Raw genomic sequence first — 25,079 nt, 5'->3', positions numbered from 1 at the left:
CATGCAATGCAATCGTTTTGAAGGAATTCGCTGATTCGGCTGATTGTCATTTATTTACGTAGAAATTCGCAAACGTGTGGTAATCACATTTCTTTTGAACAATCATTATGTGGTTTTTATTGTGAAATCCAAGTCATGGATGGATATGTGTACGGTGTTACAAGACATCCCGGTTTTTCCAGAATTGCACTGGTTTTCAATCCATATTACGGCAGACAATTACGTTATTAAAAATGAACCTTTTTATGATTCAATTCATTGAACGTAAATGATATGTTATTTTTTTCATTTTAGATCGAATATTTAGTAGGTAAAAACATATTAATCAAAAGAAAACCCCAATAGAACCATTAATATATTATACATACCTATACCAATTTCGAAATTATCAAATTTACACTAATAAAAAAATGTGTAAGGACTACAGATCGGATATTGAAGTACAAAAGAAAACATAGAAGCTTTATTTTTTTTATTTGGCGGTTCGTTCATTGATAAGTACATAATTTTTAAAATTACTCATCTGAGAAAATATAATATAAGCAATAGAAAAAACCTTTTTTGAAAAAAATACGACACCCAGCGTCTCTCGGCTTTCGCGCCCATACACATATACCATTATTCTATAGGTATAATACTTAATTGCGACAAATTTTATCTGATGGTTCTTAATACTCTCTGAAGCGCTTTCCAAATTGAGTTACTATCGGCAATCGGATTTTGTATTTTTAAATCAAAATAGCTATTACTTTAATTACTAACCGTCGTCACGGATCAATCCAACATTTTTTGTTGTAACTCACTTGTGCTTGCTAATAATTTAATTAATTATTTTTTTATTCAACGAATATTTCACAAGATTTAAGAATGTAACATTCAAATTCAGAAAATTAGATGGGTAATTACAATTACGTTGGTAGTTAAAAATATTTTACTTGGGACATCACTATTTTAATTAATTATAATAAATTGCCCGTCTGCAAAATAAAGCTTGGATCATTGCACGGACCCGCGGAATTTTTATATCGTCATTCTGACATACATAATGATGTAGTAGGTACGCGGAAATCGAAAAAATACATATTATGATGTGTGATAGTCATGTATTGGTGATAGTTGAATAAAATTGACACGTTTTGGATATGTTTACGATAGCAAATTGCCTGCTCCGAGTGCACGTCGAGCGGAATAAAGTAAGTACACAATAATAATTGATCCAGTGATTACATTTTTTTCTTTGGATAATAAATGCCCACGGATATTATGAAATAACATTATGGAAATGAGTAACAACGTCCGATGTTGATTCAGGTGAAACTAATGGCCGTTGCATGTGTTTGCAAATTATAATTGTATTGATGCAAGTTACGATATCAACTTAAAAATGGGAATATATTAATTAATTTGAACGAAAAACCTACTCAATCTAAAATCTTCATTTACTGCGAACAGGTTACCGCATTGCATTCGAAGATAATTAATAACTAGCACTACCATCCTAATTCGTAATTCGGAATTCAGTGCCACGGCCTGAATATAGGGCCTGAATATAGTCTGACTTAGGAATAGACGGACGGATCACGGAGGAATAGCACGATAGAGATGCGCACCTCGATCTGATTCGAATCCAGGGACCCTAAATTTAATTATTCATCAGAAGTAATAGTTAGAAGCAGAGCATTGGAGCAGGAGCACGGAGCAATAGGGCTTTGAGTCCAATCTCTTTGGGTTTACCCGGTTTGTGCGCTCTACTGCTCCGGATGTTTTTTTATTATTAAATTTTCGTCCTAAAATTCAATGAAAATATTATATTTGACACGTTGCAACACTGGAATTAAATAGGGGCCATGAATAGCTTTATAAACACGTCGAATTTTCTTCTATAATTCTACTGCAAAAGTATAAGTGCCCCGCGTTTTTTGTGATCGGTCCAATTAGGGATTGCAATACCGGTATTTCAAAACCGATATTCCAGTATTTTACGATACCTAAATAGCGCTTTTAAAAATCAGACAATACCGATATAGGTACCTATTCGGTATTGACAGTGGAAACTAAATGTATTAATTAACATACAACAGGACTGTATTTTTTATCGTGTTACGCGATGTTTGGTTTACTTCCGTGGCCCTTCATCATCTTTAGTGACCAGCAATGACACATGCTATAAAATATTAATATTTTAAAAAGATTCTTACATAATATATTATATTTATTGGTAGATACTTCTTTCAAATCTCTCCAATTATTATACGAATACAGGTGTTGGTATTTTAATTCGGTATTGCAATCTCTAGGTCCAACCGCTCCAAGACAAGCCTGAGCGAAACACGTGCCGCAAAACTTTTATATGTGTTGAATACCGTGTGATAAACATCAATTTATAATAATTTATAATAAATTATTTATTACCCACTAAGTAAATGCTGGATCTTTTGAAAAAAAAATCAATTAAATGTTTTCGCACCTACCTATTAATTGTTGCGCAACTAAAGCGTGAATCATATTATGGTGCATGTCGCTGACTGTCACGTGACCGGTGTAGCTGACGCTACGGGGGAAAATGTGTAATGTCGTTTTTTTTGGTGTTTAAAATGTCATCAGCCTGATGCTCCCATCCCGTAGCACATTTTGAACCTTTAAACGAACATTTTCAGTTGGCAAAATCTGCCGAAATCACCAAAACAACAATGAGGTCACCTCACGTTGAACTGACATCTGAATGACTCAATCGTTTTTATTAAGGCCATGCATTAGTTGAGGCACGGTCTAAAAAGATCGTCGCTAGGCGATGCGCGGATTGCGGGTGGCGGGTGAAAATGACGCCTGTCAAACGAAATATTAATTGTCATATAAATCCAACATACGTCCATTTTATGTTCTGTTTATTGTTCTATTAGTAACAATAATAATATATTCATTGACATGTTTTCTTTTTAAAGTAAATGGGTAACGTTTTTAGTCATCTTTACACGATTTTAGAATTAATTGACCCGTCGCCATCACGCAGCAAAGTGACGTGTTCCCGGGTCAACATTCTCTCAGTGAATGGCAGCGAGTCCAAAATTTCGTCGCGCGTACAGTTGAAAATTATTTGGCGTTTCACTGATGCGTCACCTTAACTTCTACATGCCTACACTTTTCGAGTATCATGTCAAAATCGCGTTTTTTGTTTTTAGCGGTTGGCACTATGTATTTTCTACAAGAATGTTATCCATCATCTATGGTCTGCAGGTTGGGTTCTGTTCAAAATACCTATGGATGTCATGTAGCAAGTAATTTTAACGTACGCACACGTAGAAACTGTTAAGATTAATTGAAATTAGCATGAATAATTAATAATAATTCAAATTACTAATATCTACATCTACAATCTACATTATAGTTGGCACTCTTCATCAGTGAATTTACAGAGATGGTGCTCGTTAAAAATATTCTGCAAAATGACGAAACCATAGCCGCGACGACGTGACAGTAGGCGACATGCATCTCAATTTGCGATATTATTGGCTTATTAATCAAACCAATAACATCCACGCAATTTCGTATGCAGTTTGCAAATTGTTTTTGTTTTGCCCATAGTCACATACTGAAATGAATCACACTATTCATCGAAACAAGAACTATACACACTGGGCGTAAATTTTGAACTTGTAAAAAACTTGTACGCGGGTAAATAATTTCGCAATCGCGATCGAGCGAGCGATAACACTTTTCCACGGCAGATGTGTGTCACCCCCAAGCTATGCACTCTGATTCGACCAATCAGCGTCAAGTCTTCACGTGACTCAGGGCGTCACAGGTAAAACTGCCACCTTTATTAGTCATGGAAAAAGCCACGACATACGATCGACGAACGCCTTGTGGTACACAAAATATACGGAGAAACCAAACCGCCGCCCTAAGTGGTAATCAGATTCTACCGATACATGTGTATTGTATTATGTATTATCCTACGCGAAAAGAATGGAGTGGTCAATATTAAATTAACGTCCGTCCCCCATATTATGCATTTTGTCATTAATAGTCAACCCATTCAACCCTCAACCCAGACAATCGACGCCAATTTGGCGCCGCTGTTGCAGGGAGCAGGTCAAAATCAAATATTTTTAATAATATATTATGTAGCTATCATTTTATGGTGTTAGTTATATAGTCAGATATATATTTTTAATAATTATTTGGTTTAGGTATAAGATCTATTTTTATTTAAATTTGACAAAATAATGATCACTTTGGTAGGTAATAGGTATGAGGTGTTTGAGTGAGTAAAAAGCATATAATAGCCCTCCATCTAAATATCTTGAATGTGTATTTAGCTCCAGTTATAGTACATCTTTTCGTATAGGTATCATAATGTTATATCATTTTGTATAAAATATGCTATATAAACACAAAAACATATATTTGACATGTTTTCTTGATTCCGCTGATACACAAAACTAACTTAAAATATAAATAAATAATAGAAGAATTCAATACCTACAAATATTAAGGGTTTATTTGAATTAAATGAATAAGAAATGAATTATATCAATTTTAGTAATCAGTGTGCCTTTTTAAGTGATCCTCAAAAATTCACTCGAGAACATTGATATACTATATCAATGCTCGAGAATAATAAAAGAAACTGTCTATAGAATAAATTTCTTTGACTACCTGCACAAGTACGCCTGCACAAAATTTTATTCTTTCGTAAACATGAAAATGTAAAATAATCGCTATGTGGTACCTGCCAGTGGCATGCGGTCTATAGATCCGGTGGTTACGGCGCATCTCTGTAATATCGAAAGATGTTCATAACTGTCCAACAAGAAGATCTTGGCAATAACCGGATGTCGCTGGAGTCGAAGTGCGATCAACTAAATAGGAGGGGCTTGTTAGTTCACAGTTTAAACACGTGGACAACTCGTCGATAACCGGAAGTCATTGCAGTCGAAGTCTTCTGGTATTACTACATAATATCTGGTTTGACAAATAAAACAAAGCATTTTGTTGAGCATCCCTCATCTCAGAAGTCACCGTACGCCACTGGCACCTGGATTTTAATATGGGTCAATTTTCACCGATAAAACAATTGAAGTTTAAGATTATCCCATATTTATCCACACTCGAGAATTTAACCTTTTTACTACTACCACACCACACACGGCCCACGATGACCTGGTCTGGCTAATTCGCATATTGTTTTTAAATGTGTGCTTGGACCCAGAGTATGAACTTAGTAGGTTAAGCAAATGGTCAACATCCATTTTATTACAAAAAAAAAAATGCTAATACAACTAAACTTCCACTTTGTGGAGGCCAATATGATCCTCTTACGATTGAACACGTTAGTACTACCACACCAAGAACGTAAACGCACTTCCCATCATTTCTGTGTTCCGCGGTTGACATACACACGTTTGCGTAATTGGCCGCACCTTCGGCATCCAAAGTACCTTCTGTATCCTATCATTCAATGAGAGAATTCCTGCAGGCGAGGTCCTGGTCTGATCTCAGCAAGAAGGAGACCCACCGGCAAATTATATTTTCATATAGGTAGGTATATCGCAAAAATACTTTCCAACAAGTCCACAGTTCGAATATCTGGCTAATAAGATGTTTCTTTTCCGGTAGGGAAGCATATCCGCTTGAGAAGTAGTCATCACACCACGTGACATGACTTAATCATCGTTCACCAAGTAGAACTCGTATAAATGACTCGGCATCGCAATTCGCAAATGTATTTATTTATTCTTATTCTTTTTTTAGCAAAAGCAAATGTATTCTTAAGCAGCGTTGCCAACCGTACTATAATTATAGTATTTGTACTATAATTTTGGTCCGCGTACTATGTACGATATAAAACAGGTATAGTACGCCCAAAATACTATAATTTTGAATATCGGAAAAAATATGTAAAAAGTACTAAAATTTCGATATTTCTGCTCGACAGATTGGTGCAAAGTGCTATAATATCGCAATATAAGAAGATTTGAAGAACTTGGAAAAAAAAATTCTCGAAAAACGTAAAAAAATCTCTCGACTTAGTTTAAAATGAAATTTATTGAATTCTTCGGGAAGCATTTTTGGTCGGAAGAGGTACCTAAATAAAAAGGGGTCTCGGAGTTTTTCAAATTCTCCGTTATTTTTTTTCTGAGAAACAAAAAACGTATACATTTTCAACAGATGACAACGTGTACTATATTTTTTCCCCAAATACTATAATTTTGGAGGCTCTGTACTATAATTCCACTTTGAAAAGATGGCAACACTGTTCTTAAGAGAACTCTCCATTGTTGTTACGACACTGCTGTCAGTAAGATCATGAGTTTAATGAAAGGAAACCACACAGAAGTGTAAATTATTTATTAGCATATAGGTTATATAGGTGAACATGATCGGAGGCAATTATTAATATGTTCATAATAAGCATAAACATACCCAACCTAACACAGAACGAATAAAAGAAACTAGAATTCTTTAAATGAGGGGAATCCAAGATAGTAAGAAGTTGTAGGCCAGTAGACTTATGAATATGATACTCGACTATGTTCGGTGATAATATGCTAAATTCGTAAATTTGTTTTTGATTTAAACCCAATTAAAAACGAGATTTGCGCGAAAATGTCTTATAACCTTAAGTGTTCGTTTGTTTTTAAAATTCAATATAAGGCTATCAATAAAATATATAAAATTATAGAATAATATTTTGTCTATTATAGTTTGGTTTAGGCAGGGGTAACTAACACAAATCTGCAATTTACTTCTGACACCAACAGGTTTAATAATAATCATTAAAGTGGGGCCACACCGAAAACAAGTCGCGCGACAACTCGTTAAATTTTACGATAAGCATGATAATTATCGTAAAATTTCTTAAGCAATTGTGATAATTATCGTAAAATTTAACGAGTTGTCGCGCGACTTGTTGCCGGTGTGTTCCCACTTTTAGGGGAAAACACGAAGTACGATTTAACAATCTGTATATTATTAATTATTGTTATTAACATAATCAATCTAATCCATCGACATAAAATAATACAAAACAATAGGTTACCCAATAGGCCCAAAGACAATAGGTTACCTACATCTACCTATACTCATTATTATAAATTCATTGAAAATCGCAGCGTCTGTCATTTGCCGCCAGATGTCTCTGCGCGAGCGGCGAGCCGCCAGCGATGACGTCACGCGGAAAATGATCGTTGAACCGGGCGAATTAAATATGTACCGCGAATATTTTTGCCGCTAGGCAAAAACATTTTTCGCGATAGTAGGTACTTGGATACATGAAAGAGTGAGTACGTGATCAAACGAGTGCAATCAAAATGGCGGCCTGTGTAATAGAGACAGCTGAAACGAGTTTCAGACAATTCCAAATTTGAATAAATGTGTCAGTACCTAAGTACGAACCAAAATGAATCTACCAAGTAAACAAACAAATGATTATAAACATAATATATAATTTTAAAACACCTCAGATACATACGTAACAGAAAAAATACGAAGACCGAGGGGACTTGAACCTGTAAGCACTAGATTCGCGCAAATGCGCTTTACTAATTGAGCTACTTAGATAGGGCATCCTATCTAATTACGACGAAATTAACTAGGGTGAAATGCTTCAAATAAAATTCCGTTAATTTTGGCTATCAGTCTTTGTGTTTTAAATTAAGATATCAGTTACTAACCGACATCCGGATCACCCCAATATAGCTTATAACATATTTGCACTTGCTAATAATTTAAGAAACAATTTCTTTTATTTAAATATAACGGAATAATTCACAATATTTGGGAATGTAACATTCTTTATATTGAACATACATAATTCGAAAACACCTCCAGTAGGTAGATATCACAGAAAAACTGAGTTCCCTGGTAGGTATGTATCCGAGGTGTAGGTACTTGTTAAAAAAATGTATGTTAAATATAAAGAATGTTACATTCCCACATCTTTTGAATTATTCGTTGAATAAAATAAATGGTTTATTTAATATAAATATAAAATAAATTTAAGTATTAATTTGATTATTAAATACAAAGGAATTCTTTTTGATATAAGTAGGTACATATTATTATATTTTGTTATAGATATGTGTAGCAAATTGGCAAACCATTCTCAAAACAATAGAAATGTCACGCACGTACATACCGGTCTACATTATTTAATTTAAACTGTAGAGGTGATAAGCGGCAATGATATTATTGGATCGTTCGCGACACCTGTTGCTATGTTCACCACGTAACAAGTGGTAGAAGAAGCCAAGTGGAACCTTTTTTTTCATATGCGTTTCCAATAAAAACACGAAGACTGCGATAGTGGAAAAATCTGTGGCATCCTTGATATGGTCTGCAATCTGCAGGGAACACAACTCCATCATCACCTTGACAAAGATTTAAAGTGCTTTTCAAAAAAGTCATTCTATATTGAATGATTGGTAAATAAACGTAGCTTTCGAAAAACTGGGGAATTTAAACATAGCACCCGAGTTTGACAGATTATAATATAGGAACTACATTGGTATAATGAACCGAAGTGACAGCAAAACAGACGTAATGCACAGATAAGTCTTATCAACAAAAATAATAAAATAAAAAATGTTTAGTTGTTAAGTCACGTGCCCGGATCACACACTAAAATCATCGTATGTCATACTGTCGTTCATTATAGCATAGTTTCTTAACCGGTGGCCGCGAAGATTTTTGGGTGGGCCGCAAAAATTTTCTGCAGTTAAAAAATAGTTAGTATCCATTTTTAAAAGCTTATATTAAATTTCAAGTTATAAATATCTTTCAGAACTCGTGCACCTACAAGGGTTCACAATGAATTAATAAGTCATTTCCGGGATGAATGACACTATTGTATATAGTAGCCATAAATCGTTTCATAGAAGGACGGGGGGGGGGGGGCATGGTTTACATAGAAAACCAACATTTGAAGTTGTATTATATTTCGACAACTGTTTCAAAAGTAGTGTAAATATAAATATTTATTATTTTATTCCAATGCTGATGGTCCGCAAAACATTTTTTGATTTTTTTGTGGTCCGCAGATGTAAAAAGGTTAAGAAACATTGCATTATAGTATGTATAATGCACGATATGACAATGATGGATTCGTTCGGGAAGGGCAACATTATTATAAGAAGCCAGTGACATCAATAATGATTATTAGATGTCTTCCGTTCAGTCAATCAACAACAAATAATAACCGATCAAATGATCATTAAAGAATTTTAGCATCAGATAATTTTTTTAAACTTTTAAATCAGTAGATATAAAAACAATTCAGGGATGTGTTAATCCTTGAATCACATAATTTAAATGCGATCTGGTCTAACTTGGTCCGATCGTCAAAGAGATGTCGATGCTGCGACAACGTAAATAAATATTCAGAGGTTAAAACTAGGATACTAATTTGTCCACAGTCCACACGATGTGACAACCGAAATAGTAACAACTTTGTACCATATTATTCAAGGAAGGGTTTCCGGTAAGCGAGGACATGACAGACTGGTTTAAGCTGAACACTCATCAGAGCAGCGGAAAAAACATTGTCAAAATCATAGCCAATGTCCGGTAACGAACTTCAAAAAAGAGTACATATCTATAGGTTCTTTACAAAATTGTGTTAGTGTATTAAGCCAAAAACCTTAGAAATTCAAGACACGTGGAATAAGTAACTGCCGGTATAACTATAAAGGCGCGCGCACAGGGGGAGGGGGTCCCAAAACGGAAAAAAATACAAATCATTTATGTAAATCGAATATCACTTCTTATTATTCGTCAGAACCCATAAAAATTGTGGATCGTGACCCGATGATTTCCTGTCGAATAGCCTTCTGAACGGGTTGTTCCCATTGGGTCAGGGATGGTGAACCTATGGCACGCGAATGTTTTATTTTGAAGAGAGAAAATTCCTATTAAAAAAAATATAAAAGTTTTATACTTAAATGAAATAAATATTTACTTACATAATATTAAAAAATAATGACGACATAGCCATGCGTGTTTTCTTATGACGAAATGCAGAAAAATGACAGATCGCATTGAATAAACAATAGCAATAAGCATTACATTTGTCAAATTGAAGTATATAATTTTCCTAAGCCGATAGGCATAAAGCCCATTGACGCAGGGAGTGCGGCGCTCGCGCAAAATTTCTACAAGTGGCGCGTAAATCAACGAAAATACAACGTTATCAAATACGCCAGCGCACACTGGACTTGACGATGCCTTGCGCCCCGCCTGCCGCATGAGTCACCGTTTTTCGCTTCTCGGCGATACGATTTAATGAAAATACAAAGAAGTCCATTCATTGAACACGGCTACCAAAATCACGCTGCTCGAGGCGTCGTCGATCGACGGGCGAAAAGCAATTATTTAATAACAGATAATCATTGTTTAGTTTTATTGCGTGTCCAGTTTATCGCTGGTTGAATAATGTCGTCGTAAATATTAATTACAAGCCCCGAAATAATATAATATTTTTATTGCTTTGTTATGAGAGGCGCTGTAATAATAATTATTTTGTGCTGCTTGGGCCGCTTATTACATAGGTGAAGGGTAATGCGCGGCACGAGACGTGTGATTATGGTTATGAATAAACGCTTCATACGCGGACTTCGCCCGCTCGACGCGTTCTATGGGCGCTATCGCTTAGGCTTTGTGCGTCACACACAATATTATCGCACTGACGTCATCAGGCGGCGGAAGAAGCCGCGTCGTCAACCTCTGATTTTGATCGATTTACAATGATAAAATAGATTTTTATAAAAATATTTTTTTCACTTTTCCTCATGAAAAACTGCTCGGCACGTCAGACAGTCGAAAAATAATATTTGAGAAATTTTGGCACGCGTACGTAAAAGGGTTCGCCAACAATGCACTAGGTACTCTCGGCATTGTACGACACGCGAGGCCTGTGACCACTGGAAGAGTCGTATTACGCATAAAATGGTCCAACCATCTGGGAACTTCAATGTTTGCTTTAATATTTTGATGCGACATGCCTAAAAGACAAAACAGCGCGGACGACACAAACGGACACTATCCTAATAATTATGACCGTACGGCTACGCTTGTTTAATATGGATGCGACAGCTCGTAATAACTCGTAAGTGAGCATCCTTAGTTATACCTGTAGGTGTTTATCTACACTCTACAGAACAAATTAATAATACATAGAATTCCGATAGGTAATATTCAATACACTACATTTTGTTGCTGGGTTTTGAATGTGTGAGTGTGCTACGAAAATGAAACACGCATTATGCACGTGCAATAGTGTGTGTAATACACCAATATTATATGAGGATATAGGGAATGTAACTACCCGGAGAAGTGATGGGTCCATGGTTAAAGCGATGCTTCAAGTAGAAGGTGGGGTAAATATGGAAAACAGTGGCACTTGATTATGTTAACTTCCTCCCTCTTGTCGCCGTAAAAATCAATAATTATTAATCAATGTGGATATTTTTTAGAATTCCCCCCATAATCATTTATCTGTGAGCGCGCCTGTATTAATATAGCTAGTCACGGGTCGCTAATAATACATTAGTATTTGTGGTCGGTTATAATAATTGTTTTGTAATAGAAATGTACGAGAAGCACGTATATATTATTATTCTGAACCTGAATCACGAAAGCTAAATCATTTAGTAACGCAGTGACGCATGAAGACAGTGCGGTGGAGACTCACCCACTGACTCATTGTCGATTGCCAGTTCTGGTCACCCACCACTCCAGTCACACATCACCAGTGGGAAGTGGCACAAAAGCTTTTAGATGACGACGCATTAAAAAGAAACAATTCACTTTTTTTTTACATAACACAACATTATCCCGGTCGGTAAACGGCGATAAGTGAATTGCTTCGTCTGGAACTTCCGAAGAATTTCAGTTTCATACAGATAATAAATAGATAATATCAGTGGTGAAGGTTGGCGGGATCCGCCATACATAGTGCACTCTAAACTTTGTCAGTCATACGTATTTGTTTTTATTCAAATAATACTACAATTTACAGATGGTGTTGGTTAGTTTTTAAAATTCAATAAAACCCTACGAAAGCCAAAATAGAGAGTCAAAAAATACTCGTCTACCTATAAAATATCTAAAATTATGCAATTAAATCATACATGACTTTGAATATTTTATATAATATTATAGAATAATATTTTTTATCTAATAATATATAGTGTGGTTTAGGCAGGACTTATTGAATTTAAAAAATGAACCAACAATATGTGTAATATTATGTATTCTTAATCAAACGAAAACAAATAGGTATGTAACAATATGTGTAATATTATGTATTCTTAATCAAACGAAAACAAATAGGTATGTATGAATGAAAAAGTGTGCACAATTTTGTCGTATCGCCCAAAATAAACCAAAACTACTATGGTTTGATAAGTCAGGACTTAATTGATTTTAAAAAAAAACACCATCAATCTGTAAATTGTAGTCTTAGCTCAATAAAAACAAGGTAGGTATATGTATGACTAAAAAAGTTTATCAAATCAAATTTATTTATTTTACATTTTTGTTGGGCTGGCCCAAGACACGTGCGTTGAATCAAAGAATTAATATCAATTTACAAGTGATCGCTGAGTATATTATGCATCTTCAAATGCTTGAAGTGCGATAAAGCATTGTATAATATTAATACTACAAATAATTATTGTTAGCATTAATTTAGTGTGATCAAAGAAAGTCTAAATAAAAACATAGTGTCAAAAACTAAATCAGCAGAACGAAGTAATATTATAATAATTATATTACGTAGGTACTACTACAAACGATTTTTTTCAATCAGCGGTATCAAATTAGCGCCCATTTCCCAATCGAACTGATGAATTCACGAATCCAAGTTCGAATCCCGTCCTCGATTGCGAGTGATTCAGAAAGGTCTCTCACAAACACAGTCAAAAAAAGCACGCGGCACAGTCACACTGTTGTATACAGCCATATAGATAAGTCACGCACACGCGGATCGCGAAACATCGGCGAGGTCGATACGCAAAAGTGGCGACCTCGCCGGAACATGTTCGAGGCTCCTCCATACAAGAAAGAAAAAAAATGATTATGAAACAAAATCAGCTGATATAAATTAATCTAGTAAAATCTGTAGGAATGAATAAGAACGTTTTTGATAGGTGGCTAGAGGTACTATAGTTTTGTTTGGCAATATATAATATATTAATATGGACACACTACCAGACTGCAGAGCAGGGCAAAGTTGCGAATATACCTATTAAGATGCATGTCGCGTACTGTAACGGCGACAAAAGTTAGTCTATGGTTTTGTCATTTTGGAGAATATTTTGAACGAACACGATCTCTGTAGATTAAACGATGGAGTAACCTCGTAAAGAGTCTCTGTAAATTCAATAATATTTTGAACGTAACCCAACCCGCAGACCATAGATAATAGACAACATTCTTATAGAAAATACATAGTAGTGCCAAACGTTAAAAACAAAAAACACGCGATTTTGACGTGATTCGAAAATATGTAGGCATGTAAAACATGATAAAAAAAACGTTCATTAACTCATTTAGTGCTAACAACGCGACAATTGGCCATTAGATATAATTAACATATTTAAATGTGGTAATTAAAAAGTAATTAACTGGTCAGCAGTGAATGTATTGTCATACAGGTATCGATGCAGTGCAGTACAGTGTGAAGTGACCTCATTGTTGTTCTGGTTATTTTGGCAGATTTTTCCAACTGACAATGTTCGTTTAAAGGTTTAAAATGTGCTGCGGGATGGGAGCATCAGTCTGATAACATTTTAAACAACAATAAAAACGACATTAGCACAATTTTCCCCGTAGCGGCAGTTTACTGTGACGTCACGTGATAGTACGCGACGTGCACCATAATATATTTCGCACCGATATTTTATGTGTGTATCACAGAACAGATAATAAATAGAATACCGATAGGCAATATTCAATACGCCGCATGGTGAAGCGGGCTTTTGAATGTGTGAGTGTCCTACGAAAATAAAGCACGCATTATGCAAGTGCAATAGTGTGTGTAATACACCAACATTAAATGAGCGTAAAATCATAAACCGAGAGCAGTTGTTAGTATTCGACGTAAAACGTATTCTTAACACGTGTGTAAGTTTAACCCGGATTCTTCCTTACTCGAGTCGGTTACCTGCTATCGCCTTACCCGTGGTGTATTTCAGTTCCCATTATTTCTGAGTTCCCTGGTATGTATTATATAATATGTAATATTACCAAGTAAAGGAGGATAGAGGACGAACATCGACTAGAGACTACAAAGACTAGAGATCAAAGAGAGATAGATAAGCTGTTTCATAATACCTACATATTCCAGAATAATCAGGGTGTCGACGAAACAGAAAAAATAATAAGTTAAGATATTCCGGAAATGAACAAACAGGGTGTGAGGAAATCCAGCAACACGCGAAAGAATTAATGAATGAACGCCGTGAATCATATTATAATGTACATCCGTTCAATGATTAATCAAACCGATCCCGAGTGACTTTTAGAGATGGCGTGCCACTTTGCAGTCAATGCACTGAATTAATAAAACATGAAACAGTCGGTGCTGGGAATTATAATATTCAGCGTGGTTACCTGAGTGAACGAGCAGCAGACTGATGCAAGACGTGAATTAACCCAACGATTCATTTTGAAGCACTCTCGAACTGTAGCACACACACATAACGTTAATCCAATGTTTGTCAATGATGGTCGTCCAGTTTATGGGTGTTGTCTGAAATCTGAAACAAAGATAGTTTCCCATTAATTTACTGAATATTTAATTAGTTTAACAGAATTTTAAAGATATGGTAAATATCACTGGCGAAGACCCCTTACTAGCCGATTATTTAGATCAAAAAAAAAAATACATAGAGTTGTAAAGAAATCATTTAATTACGAGAATTAATTCACCGGTTTGCGCCCCATACCAACCAACCGCAACATTCATTCGCAGCGAAATTCACATCTATTATCCAGGAGAAATGAATTTGTATAGCACTTTTAGCGTCTAGTATAGCATTATCGTCAATAGAAAGCTGTCATTTACATTATATGTATACAATGTAATCAACACAGCATTGCCAACACAATATTGTGTATTAACTCTTCTATAATTAGCAATAATTATTCAACCATACGAAAAATATTTTGGAATTACTAAGTATAATACCCGTCCCGTTTACACGTGCATAGGTTTACTGTGCACAGTAAGACAATGTATGGGGAAACATATTGTATTATCCTGTAGTTGGCAAGATTACGTGCATGAATCAAACAAGTTTGGAAGGTTCTGAATTTTAACGCGCGCTCTGCGCAGTAGAACGATAATGCCGAACCCGCCGGTAAAAAAACGAACTACTCATTTCGACGTCAACCGACTTTCAAAACGTCCTGTCAAATAGTACCAAAAATGACAACATCGCGCCTCGCTTACTCTTGAAGAATGAGGTAGGAGACAGTCAGCATTTTTACATGTGAACAGTTATTGTATGATAGTTTAAAATAAGCACTATTGCCGATAGTAATTTCATCCATGTATCCATCCACAGAAGAATTCTCTCAAACATCTTTTGTTATGACAATTCACTAAATGAGTCTAAACCTGAAACAACGTATTGTCGGTCTCCACCTTGCCCTTGCTCCAACATAGAATCGAACCTACAGTAGGACGAAGGGGTGACAGCATTTTATGTAGGTGTCCGAAGAAGCAGGTACTCTCGTTCTTTAAAACCATCCTAGAATAAAACGTGTGGCCCCTTCTCGTAGCACGCCTCATCTGACATCCATCGAATCAATTATTCCCACAAATGCTTTTAACGAGCTGTCAAATGGCGATACGTAATCTAAACTAAGCGGCGCGACGTCTGGAATATCTTTGTTCGGCTGTTGCTGGCCAGCCGTCGCCGCATCTACACTCCTGCCCAGGGGCTCTATGTTAGAACTTGCGAGTGCAAGCTTCCCGGTCGAGATGACGTCATATGACATCATTATGACGTACTACCGGAGTGATAATAGCATTCGAGAAAATAGCGAGTGGTCAGACAGCGGCGCTATTCATTGTCACCATACACATATAGGTGTATCATAATAAAATTTTCTATGGTTATTCTGTGCGCGGTCGGCATGCCTCGAGCGTGACGTCACAATTACGTCATCTCGTCTGGTGCCACACGAGACGAGAGTTAGGAAATCGCGGTGCTGGTGCCACACGAGACGAGAGTTAGGAAATCGCGGTGCAGGGTCGTCATATCGAAAGAAAACGTTTCGATTATAGCTACCAGTAACGTATGGAAAGAATACTATCTATCGATAGAGAAGTAATGACACTTTTTAAATAATACAAAAACGTCATAAACATTTTTTTTTAAATCATGATGTAATTTTACCTAATTTTAAAGTAATCGATGGTAAAAATAAAGGTTTAAAACATTAAAAACAAAAAAAAAAATAGCATCCCCACCATATTTCACAGTAGGTACGTTATACTGATAACACTGCGGGGATTGGGTGTTTTTAACAGCGACTAAAACTGTCAAACTATAAACTATAATATTTCTACGATATAAATGTACCTATATAGATAGCGTGCGGTGTCTTTTTCGAATGGTCATGCTAATCAAAAGCATATACCTACCACATAACAGATGAATGGAATTCCGATTTCACGACATTTTGACGCAGGGTTATGAATGTGAGTACCCTAACCACACATTATAGACGCGAAAGTGTGTTGCAACCTTAAAATACACCAAAATTGAATGAGCGTCAGTGCATAAACCGAGAGCAGTTTTCAGAACGAAGGACAAGCATATTCTTGACACATGTTTTAGTTTATCCCATATTCTTCTATTCTCGATATCGGTTGCCTGTTACTCCCACACCTGTTTGGTATTTCAGTTCCCATTAATTTTTTTATTTATATACATTATTATACAAGTATTCAACGGCAAACAAATAATTCTAAGTTAAACACTTTCTATTCCATGTGTATATGCTCCATTTGGAGTAAAATTATGCTAAAAATAACCTATAAAATATTACAATATTGTAATGCATGGTCATTTCCAATCAGCATTTAAATATTATTTAAGACGGTACTTCAGTGAAGCGGCAAATAATCTTCAACTATATGTGCGACGTAATTTCGGACTTGCTGGCAATCGGAGAGTGAAAGTCGAGCTGTGAACACGTCAATTTGTTTTGTGATGGCGACGGGGGAATTAATTCTTAAATCGTGTAAAGATGACTAAAAAAACGTTCCCCATTTACTTGAAAAAGAAAACATGTCAATGAATATATTAGTATTATAATCGAACACCCAGTATTATAATCGAACAAGCGTTGGACTATAAAGCCGTGGGTCAAAAGGGTCGAATCCTGGGTCTGGCAAGTACACATATTTTTTTTCAATTTGTGTGTGTCAGGGTATGCACCTAATAGGTTGAGCAAGTGGCTGACATCCATTTCTCGTAAAATAAAAAATCTGTCAATACAAACTTCCACTTCGTGGAGACCCATATGATCCTATCAGGATCGGACATGGTCGGGAATCGAACAATAAACATAACATTAAATGGACGCATGTTGACTTTTTATGACAAATTATGTTTTGTTCTGCACGCGTCATTTGCTCAATATTCGCGTCGCGTAGTCACGATCGTTTAAGACCGTGCCCCAGCTGAAGTATAGCCTTAACTAGGGGAAAAGTATCAAATGATCCGTTATAGACAAAAAGGTATTGATGGCTGATATCGTATAGGAAGAAAATATCAATAGTCAATATTTTTTGCCTACATTATACTTTATACTCCAAATGTATTCCAACTAGGTGCGGATCGGTTAGCCCGGTGATACTCAACCTTTTTTTCTTCGGGCCAAATACATATATTTGTGAAGTAACGCGGGCCGCATCACTACTGGTGTGACGAAAAAAATCATGAAACCCCCTTTTTTACAAAACATTTGAGATTCTAAAAATTTTGCGTGTTTTTTTAATTAATCGTGTGCAATAGCAACACTCTTATACCAGATCTGATGTGGACCATAATGACAACCTCTTCAGGTGTCACTATCTGTGCGTAAAGTCGAAACGAATCTCAAGATATACGAAATTCCTGATAATAAATGTGATTCGGGCCGCACATAAAAGCTTAAAGGGCCGCAGGTTGAGTATCGCTGGGTTAGCCTGTGGTGGGCTCGTGAAATCGTCCTGCCAAAAGTCCCCAAATTTAATTATACATATCTACCAATATACACAAACTTAACGTCTGCTGACAATATGAAATTTAATGAATTCTATTGTCGAATATTAAACGGCTGTGTTAATAAAATCACAGCATTTCGAAAGCACTTAAGTATGTGTAGTCAAAACCAAATGAATTTAAATTCAAGATTGCCGTAAATACTACTTATATATTATATTTTTTTTAATTTTCGTGTAGTTAGCAATTAATGTCCAGAGGATTTTTAAAAGCTACGTCAGACAATTCAACAAAAGCTTGCGCTAACAATATATTATATAAAGTGGTGCTAATCAGTTTGAATGATTTAACCTGCGTTTTCATCTTTTAAGTCGCCTAAAAATAGATCATGATTAAAAGACTATTTGCAATGCCATTATCATACATTTGACAGTGATAAAGGTACTATAATGGAACAACTTAAGGGGGGACATGCTCAGCGTAGGTCAAATATTTATTATAAACATTTTATGACTGCATAAAGTATTTTTATTACATAAAATAGTATTCTTTTAAACCTCTGCTCTAATGTTTTAGAATATATTTATATTTCAGTACATAAATGTGCAGTGGTGTTTTTTACATTTATTAATTTTTAAACACATTTATAAAACCATCAGTATAATTTATATCGACATTATTATAGTGAAATATTTACGATAAAAAACGATATTGATAATCTCTGTGATCCCAAATTTGACAAGAATTAATATTTATAAATAGATTATCTACAACGTTTAAGGTATGTCCAGGATCATGCTTTGAAAATAGAAAAAAAAAGCTCCATTTTGACCCACGCTGAGCACGTCCGCCCTTAACTTTGAAATTGCGCAGATTGCGATATCTTCTACTGCGCACGAATTAAGTAGATAGGCTAATGGTAATACCATTACAATTATTATTTCCGACGGCTCTTACATGAAGCCTATTGCGTCGTTTTATGTCGCTCCAACTAAGTCATATTTTCCGTCAAAACTATCGAACTTCACACTTCCGTGATATGTTTATAGTATAATAACAAAAAAAAGACTATCAATATACTCTATGCTTGCACACGAAACAAAGTTTTCCTATAAATATATCCCAGTAGGTACACAAATAATAAACAACTGCGATTAGTACAATAAAATAAAATTACAATATACCTAAAATGAACTTTTTATAAACCACGTTTTTAAATTTTCTGTTGAATCATATAAACTTGACAATTCTATGTATTAATAAATACTTTTTTTGTACTTGATAGAAATACTGAATAAATATAGAATACTGAAATGTCATTTTGACATTTCATATTGATTGCCATAGTAACGCACGTATGTATTAATAATTTAGTTGCTAGGATCCCCTTAGCAACCAATAATAGTGTTTACGATTTTTTTCCGAAACATTCAATACAGAATTTACTGAAAATGAATTCAATTCTGCTTACATATGGATAAAAGTATGCATTGTAATCGTGTTCTGATATATTCGACAAGTTTCAAATGACTATCTAGTCGAGAAGTTAGTTAAAAATCGATTGCAAGATTTGGACAAACAAGAATACGAGCTAATAAAAACGTGGTAAAATTAACACACCGTATTATTTCGCACATTTTCGTCGGTGAAGGATTACAGATGGCCATCTAGGTATTTTAGCTAGTGGATGGCCTTCATAGGATAGAAACCGTACGTGTATATTATGTAATATAATATATTCTTCAAGACACATCAGCACCGTTCTATAATCTATTAGATATTCGAGCAGGACGTAGCGCAGACATTTTCTTTAAAATGTTATTGGCCCACCATCGCAGAAGTTCATCGCCGTCGAAAATGATTAGCAACAGCGTGGTGTTGACATGAGTTCGTCGACAGAGGCAAGTGAGTGAGCAGATTGGGATTGAGATTATTCCAAAAGCGTGTTGGCTAATCTATTTTAGCGCCCGCTGGCAACCGACGCAGACAATGGGCGTCGCGACGCTTCGCACCGGACACTGACACTTGGGCTGCGGCGCTGGTTAAACTATGGCCCGTAAGCACATTTAAATTAACCTGTGGGGAAGATAAGATGAGATACACAAGCAATGTATATGCTACACCGAATGTGCGAAATTGACTATTACATGAAATGGGCAAAATTTTGGCTAATTCATGTAATAGTCAAGCCTGTTGCCTTATTCATGAATTAGGTAATTTTTAATAGTCAAGCCTGTTGCCTTATTCATGAATTAGGTAATTTTTCTGCTGAGTACATGAATTCGCCACGGTATGGAATTCTTGAACTGTCAACATGACAGAAGAAAAAGTAAATTTAATACGGATGGTTTTATTAGTTATAATTAGACATAATATAATATTATTATTATAAGGTTAGGTTAGGTTTTGTAATTCTGAATTAAATTATTCAACTGAATGTCCATTTTGAGGTTAGTTATCAAGTGTCAACAAACTATCACAAACATTCAATCGACCATTGCACAATTGATACCCAAGCACGAATCAAATGGCGAAAATACTTTTCAATAAAATTCTTCCGTTATCATATTATAGTTCTAGAATTTTTTTGCGCATAGTAAATGGATATGAACGTCATTCAAATCAATAACATTTGACACATTTGTTTAGTTGCAAAAAACACCACGGAGCGCGATCATCTATTTTGACCAATCCATGAGCATTTGATACATTTAGTTTAGTTGCAAAAAATACCACCGTAGCGCTACTATCTAATTTGTCCAAGACATGAAGTAGGCAGAAAAATTACTGCCGATTTCACGCACTCTCCAGATATTTTGTCTAATTCATGAATAAGGCAACGGGCTTGCATTTTTCATGATTTAGGCAAAATTTTGCCCATTTCATGTAATATTCAATTTCGCACATTCGGCGTAACATATATACTAAGATACAGTGGCGAAGGGTGGAGGTAGGCTGTTAAGTTCCCACATAAATAGTGCACCCTAAACTTTGTCAGTCATACGTATTTGTTTTCATTTAACTAATAATACGTCGGAATGCATCTTCAGAATGATTGAACAATAACAAAAAATATATAATAAAAATAGAATATTAAAGAAAAACTATGAAATGATAGAAGGATCAGGAACCCCGATATTGCAATGGGATCCTGTTTGGAGTTAACAAGATTTGGAATTAAGGGTCCCGATTCCAAAATATAGAGTTCTCGGGGTTTGGTTCCGGTCCAAAATGGTGCAAGATTTAGTGTTTCAATAAAGCATCGCTTTCAAAAATGGAATATGTACAAAAATAAGGGAAGCGGGTGAGATACAGTAAGGTATAATTATAGAGTGTGGAGAAACATGGGATAAATTTGACGTGTTTAATAATGTGTTATTTCCAATATCTACGTCTGTATCAAAATTGCATTAGAATTTGTCACGTAAACGTCACGTCGTAAACGAAACGCGCAATAATTGGTAATATTTTGAGATCTTTGTATTTTTTGCGTTTTATTAATCCGAAACTGGCTTCAGAGCCTTAGTCCACGGCGACTGGCTTTCGCATTTTATTAATCATATGCCTTCTTATATGGGGCGTGAATATCTCTTCACATCATTTTGTATATCCGTAAGTATTGCTATTTTTTTTGTTAGATCACCGTATTCCTATCTCCCATTAGAAAGTCTCTGTAAACTCAGTAAAATCACACTTGAGTGCGTGGTGACCTTAGTCTGGGTATCTGAAAAGAAACTGCTGATGCTTTACATCAGACGTAGGGCCCGGCCCCTTGATACGTTCGATTAAGACCGAGTGTGGTGCGGAACGGGTTGGTTTGGAGAGGTCTATGTTTGCGTTGCGCCTTCAAACAATATTTACAATATATACAATAGAATTATCGACACCAATGGTGATGGATCAAAAACATATACAATGATTAATAATATTATATAATAACACATAACAATTACTTATAAACAATTCAATGCCGATATATTCAACAAAGTAATCAGTAATAATAATATATTGTGTGTGGGCAGATATATTACACTTCCATAGATGTATGTAGTCATATATATTGTATGTATATTTTACTACTATCAGTGTGTGCGTTTTCAAAAGTAAGTCAGGGTCGCAAAAAGACTGAATTATTGAATAGTTTTTTCTCTCCTTTTATTGCCTGGCAGTCAAACCAAGCGATTTGTATATCAATTACATTTTAGGCCCAATGCTAAAGATATTGTAATACTTTATTACTCGCAATTATTGTTTCATTAGTAGGTAAATTGCAAAAATTAAACGTCAAATTGTATTACTTTTTTCGACATACTTTTAAGATTTAGTTGCCACTTAGCAATCTGTCAATCTATATTCTATACCGAATGGCAATTATTACGGTGTTAAGAGTAAAAAAAGATAACTATTTTTGTCATAGAAAAACTGATAAAATACAACCAAATATCGTCTCTGTTCTGGCAGAACACACTAACTGGAGAATACTAGTTTTGAGTAATTTGACTTTGAAGCTGTTAAAATGTTTGAAATAGTCTATCATGTGAGTTTAATAAGTAATCGTCAAAAGGATGACTTTAAAATAAAGTTTGTTTATTTATTGGTTTCCAGACGGTAAAGTTTGAAATAAGGAACATTTTGGAATAACTATGTTCAACGAAATTGCTTCGGGTGTTGATATATTCCACCTACGTGAGGATGAGTATAGGTGGACGTTATTTTATAAATTTTTAAAATAGGGTCTGCTTAACTCATCCGGTGTATTTCCATGTACCTATATAATTAATATTTTTGTATGTACATATTTCTACTGTTTAATAACATACTATCCATTTTTTTTTATGTCATGTTGTGAACGTCTTAAACTTATAATTTGTAATGTCCACAATATGTAAAATTAAAAAAAAATTGAATTGAAAAATATGTCGTCTCTGTTCTGGCAGAACACACTAACAGGAGAATACTAGTTTTGAGTAATTTGACTTTGAAGTTAAAATGTTTGAAATGGTCTATCATGTGGGCGACCGACAGTTACGGGTCATGAATCGACCGTAATTGCGAAGAACAGTTAGTTACTCCAAGACAGCCGAGCGCGGAAGTTTGTTATAAGTTTTAACTTTATCGTCGCTAACTACAGCGTGACTCGTATAAGACACATCTGTTCGACCTTCTTACGCTAAATCTGATACGGTTTGAGCGAACGTCGCGTCTATTAACACAGTCCACAAAAGCTCAACCAGGCAGAACTCTTTACAATCAATGGTTATTAATTTATTGTATGTACTGTATTATATTTTGAGGATGTATCTATATTATATGTAGATATTATTAATTTAGTTATCTATGTGAATATAATATTTAATAGTTTACGTCATTCTCGGACAAGTATTCCTGGAACGACTATTTAATTGAAAGGTTAATTTTGAACTGCTTGATTCAAAGGCTTGATATCGACTGATATAATATAGTACGAGTAACGAGTACATAATTATCGCCTAAACTCGTTGGTTATACTTTACGTTGATAGATGCTACTCTACGAACTGCAGAACTACTACTACAGAACTGTACGATGTGCTCCGTGATCCAGATTCAGGTACACATTGCTACACTCGCTAGTCGCAAAGTGAAGACTTTTCCAAACCTCACTTATACGTCATAAGAACATCTGGCAGTTGCGAAGGGTGGAGATAGGCTGTTCATCAGATCAGACATAAATAGTGCACCACTAAACTTTGTCAGTCATATTTATTTGTTTTTATTGAACTAAGAATATACACATTGCATTATGGTGTGGTAATTTTTAAATTTTGTGGATATTAGATTAGATTTTTAGATCTTGTAGTATGGTTTGGTTTAGGCAGGGTTTAATCGAATTAAAAAAAAAAAAAAAAACATCCGTAATTTGCATTCTTAGTACGATTAGGTCAGGGGTCAATAATTGAATCTTAAAAGCTGACCAATTCCATCTGCAATTTGTAGTATTAGTTCAATGAAAACAAATACGTTTGACTTACAAAGTTTAGTGTGCACTATTTGTCGGATCTTAACAGTCTACATCCACCATTTGCCACTGCCTGACATAATAGTATAAGCGCGTGACGTAATAGTGTCAGCACATGCACGTTGTGACGTAGAAGACTTGATGAAGAAGTTAGTCTATAATTATTTACTCTATCGTTGTTGACTGGTGGAAACACTTGAGCCGTTCTTTTTATCAACTATTTGAACATTGGTCACATAGCAACTTGAAAATATTATGTGCAATATATATATTTTTTTTAAATAAATTGAAAACGTAACACTAATTTTTATAACCTCCGTCGGCTGTTGCGCACGTGACCCTGGGTAATTTTACACGAAAATTGAGCTCAGTGCAATAAAAAAATATTGGTTAATAATCCGCAAAATGTAGTACTTCAAAATTTTTAATTAAACTTTTAAATAGGCAATATATTTGTTAATTAAATGATGACATATTATGACATGGATTAATTGACAATTTGGGTGGGAAGAACTGCAAAATCACGTGGACTCCAAATCTTCAACGTTCCCGTAGAATAGATTACAATATGAGAAATAAAAATTAAAAGTATTATAGATAGGTGAGATGTTTCCGACGGATCACGGTATGCGGTGGGGTGGTATGACTTAAGCGACGTTGTATAGATGTGTTAACAAGAGTTGAGGCCAAGCAATGCTCACACAGACGCATTGTTTACAAAAAGGATCTTTCAACGACATCAACGTATGCGCATATTGTCCTCTTTTCGCTATAAGCGCAATAAGTGGGCGTAAGCAAGACAAACGGCTGTTTCTCGTAGACGTTGTGCAATTTCTGTTGCCTCAGATATGCACCAATACA

General features: G+C 35.2%; 1 long non-coding RNA gene across 1 annotated transcript in view; it reads right to left on the bottom strand.

Moving 5' to 3' along the window:
- Positions 1-14,592: 14,592 nt before the first annotated feature.
- Positions 14,593-25,079, bottom strand: part of LOC147078605 (uncharacterized) — a 45,182-nt gene continuing 34,695 nt past the window's right edge. Inside the window, exon 3 of the long non-coding RNA XR_015072190.1 lies at positions 14,593-14,759. This is a non-coding gene — a long non-coding RNA (uncharacterized LOC147078605). The remainder of the gene's footprint in view (positions 14,760-25,079) is intronic.

Source organism: Rhyacophila brunnea, unplaced genomic scaffold (genome assembly GCF_057557595.1).
Source record: "Rhyacophila brunnea isolate RB1 unplaced genomic scaffold, BYU_Rbru_1.0 scaffold_11, whole genome shotgun sequence".
Taxonomy (NCBI): Eukaryota; Metazoa; Arthropoda; class Insecta; order Trichoptera; family Rhyacophilidae; genus Rhyacophila; species Rhyacophila brunnea.
The sequence above is the reverse complement of the archived record's forward strand: the minus strand, read 5'-3'. Positions and strand labels throughout refer to the sequence as shown.